The sequence below is a fragment of the Limulus polyphemus genome, unplaced genomic scaffold (genome assembly GCF_000517525.1).
Source record: "Limulus polyphemus unplaced genomic scaffold, Limulus_polyphemus-2.1.2 Scaffold572, whole genome shotgun sequence".
NCBI lineage: Eukaryota > Metazoa > Arthropoda > Merostomata > Xiphosura > Limulidae > Limulus > Limulus polyphemus.
Window position 1 is genome coordinate 310,224 of NW_013666182.1, and position 4,294 is coordinate 314,517.

At 32.3% G+C, this 4,294-nt stretch overlaps 1 long non-coding RNA gene across 1 annotated transcript; it reads right to left on the reverse strand.

The window, feature by feature from the left end:
• Positions 1–393: 393 nt before the first annotated feature.
• LOC106459190 lies at positions 394–2,281 on the reverse strand. Its single transcript, XR_001290813.2, has 3 exons — positions 2,062–2,281; positions 601–833; positions 394–417 (listed from the first exon to the last, which is right to left on the reverse strand). It is a non-coding gene; the product is annotated as an uncharacterized LOC106459190 (long non-coding RNA).
• Positions 2,282–4,294: the final 2,013 nt, after the last annotated feature.

The window sequence follows — 4,294 nt, forward strand, 5'->3', positions numbered from 1 at the left end:
TTACATTTAAGAAGTCCTAATTGAAATATAAAAACGAAAATTATAGTTTTGGATTCACTGAATTTTATTATGCTAAACGTGAAAACATACAGTAAAATAGGTTATACAAGTTTTTCAAAGAACAACAATTTTTAGATTCATTAAGATATATATACAATGGTTATAAAAAACAAACATAGATGATGAAAATGAATAATATGAAATGCAGTATAAAATGTATATTTGCTCATGAAATACTTTAATATATCCAAAATAAACAGTTTCAAAGACGAAATAAAAAATATATATTGTAAAAACTAGATTTGATATTTCTGAATAAGAACATTCTCATGCTAAGTGCGAACATCTGGAGTAAGTAGTTTCATTGTTGTTTCTTCTTCTGGATTTTTGCTGATTTAAACTGGTTGTTCCATGCCTCTGCGAATTAATAAAAATATGTTTCAATAATGTATATATATTTTTTATCCTGGTGGAGAACATGGTAATTAAAAGGAAATATTTTATCTACATCACATCAAAACTCAAATGTACGTCTCATTTATGGTTCTGGCGTAACGTGATGTGGACTCATTGGATGTATTGTATAACTGATATACTCACACTATAGTAACTTATTTCTTCAAAGATGGTGGGCGAGGGGTAGATTGAGGAGCTGGTCCAGATGATTTGGAAGAACTATTGATTTTTGGAGTTTGCTTAGGCGTGGGTTTAGAGTTACAACCCTGTAACAATATCCTGTTGTTTCTGTTAACTGGAGCGGCACGCTTGAATGAGTTTTCATTGAGATTAAATAGTTGTTTGGATGACATGTTTTTATATCAGCACACCTTGTTCTACAAAAAAATAATGAAATGTTGACAAATTCAATAATTTCCTATTTTTATGCACATTGGTAATAATCTTAATTAGCTGTAGTTTATCAAACGCATGGTGTAATAACTACGTAAATGTTACTTGTTAGTCTCTTTTATTTCTAAATATATCCATAGATAACGACAACGCTATTACTTAATCGGTCTGCAACATACATAATTAATATTATGAATTCTCAAGCAGTGTATCAGAAGTTTTGAATTAAATAGCCACATTTTGTTAAACGAACCAAATAATTATTAGACGTCTATCCCAAAAGTTAGTAGTTGTTCATAACAATTCCGAATAATCTTAAAATATTCACAGGACAGCAGTTTTTTTTGTTGTTTATTATTTTTCGAAAACACAGCATTCTTAATGTCATTGGAAAAGTTTCATGTTGTATACTAAATCAAATGTTGATTGTATGTAGTTAACAATATAAAGTTAACGTAACAAGTGTTGAGGTATTTGACAATTACGTCGATGTATTATTGATTAAAAGTTTACAGTAAATATATATGACTAATTTCTATTGTATGTTATGTTTGGATGAATCAGTTTGTTGTGTTACCAAACCCAGTACTTTCAACTTTATTTCCCCTTTTTTTTTATTGTTATTGCAGAGCTTGGAATTTTTAAAGTACACATTAATCACCCAGGGTTTTTGGCAAAGCGCCAAACTACATAGTTGAAATCAGTCAGAAAAAATCATTATAGACTGATACGTACTTAAGTAGTGAAATGTTTCTAAGGTGTTTTTTTTTTATGAATATAAACACATTTTTGAAGTCTAAACAACCCAAGTTTCTTTGCGGTTACTATAACAGTATAGTATTCTTAGGGTTGCGGGAATTACTTTTAGGGTTGTAACTGCAACCAATAGGAATGACGGTTAGGTATCACGGAGTTTAAACTGAGCTGAAGTAAAGAGAGACTGGGTACGATGTTCAATAAAGTAACATGGGAAAAGAGAAATATCTAAAAATATCAAATTGTGACACACGTTCAGGTCAAGTATTACTAGCACTCCCAAGAATAAGATCGGCACTGCACAAGGCAGGCAGGTTTCCTGAATCCGCCTGTGCGTAAACGCTCTCAAAGCGCGTATATTTGGAGAAACAAAATCAGTAAACTGAAGTAAGAGAGTGAGAAATGTGTTATTCTACCAAATATTACGTTAATCTGTACCCAAAATAAACTACTTACCTTAACTTGTATATTAGTTCCCAGATTCCAGTGAACACACAAGACAGTTGTCGTTGCAAAGAAACGAGGCGAAACCTTTGAGACTAATATTGTCTAATGGTGAAATAAATATAGTTACTCACAGTGGTAGTAGTGGTTGGAACAGGATATCCTGACGGCCGATGTACTTCCAACCCGAGCGACGATTTATGTCCTTGTTTTTAGAGGAAACGATTATAAATATTCCTGGTTTATTGTTATAAAACGTCTTATCTGGCCTTCAGTTGTGATTGAGTCATTCTGTGAGTCATACTCCGATAATCTTTTACTATATTTCATAGAAAGTTAGGATAGGAATTGTGACAGTATTGTGAAATTTGTAATGTAATATAATTATTATTAAACTACATTTCATTAAAATGATAATCTTCAATACTGAAGTCAGTAGCTGGCATGAGTTATATTCACATAATGTTTTCTGCTGTTGAAAATTCAATTTATAATAAAGGTATGCACAGTCTTGGACGAATATTTTCTATTATAATAGTGATTAACGTTGGTTAGTTGAGAACCAACATATTACAACATTAATAAATGAATATAGTATATTTAAATGTGCACAGTTTTGTTAAATGTAAGTGGTTTGATTCTTTTAGAGCTTTTACGTATTACAATTTCGAAAGGTCTGAAACTGAGCTAAATGATAGTTATTATCAGTATTAACGCCTTTCAGATAACTAGTAAAATAATATTAAATCGTTTAGATTCGATAAATATAATAATTCAAAATGAAGCAAAAGTTTATATTTAATTATATTATTCAATTTTAACAAGAATGTACATTTCTATTCTGATAATGTTTCCAGTTGGGTCAGCAGTACGTTTACTGACTTGAAACGCAAAAATTCGAGGTTAGATTCCTCACGGTTGACAGATTGTAGATAGCTTATTGATTAATATTGTATTAAGGAGAAATAACAAGTTTTGAAAGTAATCAATTTTGTAGACTTGGAGCGTGAAATGCTAAAACCTTCGAAACCTTTAAAAAAATGTAAAATTAGAACAGCTAGAAACAGATAATTAAATAAGCTAAATTTTTAGGAAGTATAAGTGCTTGTCTGTTTTTTGTAATTAAGCACAAAGCTACACAGTGGGCTATCTGTGCTCTGCCCACCACAGGTGTCGAAACCCGGTTTCTAGCGTTGTAAGTCCGCAGACATTCCGCTGTGCCACTGGGGGGCGTATAAGTGCTAAAAATGCCAAAGTTTGAAAAATTAATAAAAAGGCGAGACTAAACTAAAAGTAATACTTAATTAATTAAATATTTATTGCAGGATATTTTTGGCGTGAAAATTGGAAATTTATGGTACCTACTTCGAAATATGAAATTTCGCCTTCACGTTCTTTTTTACATAGCTACTGTGTAGGTTTACTTTGTTATTGCTCATGTTATAATACCTTTGAAATTTTTCTAGATGGAGTGTGTTACCAACCCAGTGAGAAGCCCACGAGACAAGGATGATCCCAGATAGATTTTAATTAATTTCAACTTTGAAAAAACTCTCATCAGATGTAACAGTCACTGGTTGTGTAAGTAGTGCCCTGAAAGTAAGGCATACATTGATATGTAGTGCTACGTAGTCATTTTTGTAGATAAAACACAGTGTTCTAAGACCGTTAGATATCTCCGGGAGAGTTGCAGCTAGACTGTGTTACCAACCCAGTGAGAAGCCCACGAGACAAGGATGATCCCAGATAGATTTTAATTAATTTCAACTTTGAAAAAACTCTCATCAGATGTAACAGTCACTGGTTGTGTAAGTAGTGCCCTGAAAGTAAGGCATACATTGTTATGTAGTGCTACGTAGTCATTTTTGTAGATAAAATACAGTGTTCTAAGACCGTTAGATATCTCCGGGAGAGTTGCAGCTAGACTATGAAATTTAAAAAGTAAACGAATTCCACCAACATCTTACTCGTTCATTAGGTTCTCCGTCTTGAATTACTTAGGAACTCAAAATCTGACGTGTAACCAACCATAGGGCACCTAAAATCTTTCTCACTATTTCATTAAAGCACAGTTCACTACAATGTAAGAAAATGACTTTGTTGCGCAGCAATGATTGGCTCAACCTCAGTTTCATAACTAGTAAGTCGTTTCTTTCATTTTACACCAATCTTCAGTAGTTCTGGAACAATTGTTAATTATTCCGACAGTTTTTTTACAGCTTCTCGTGATACTTTCGAAACCATC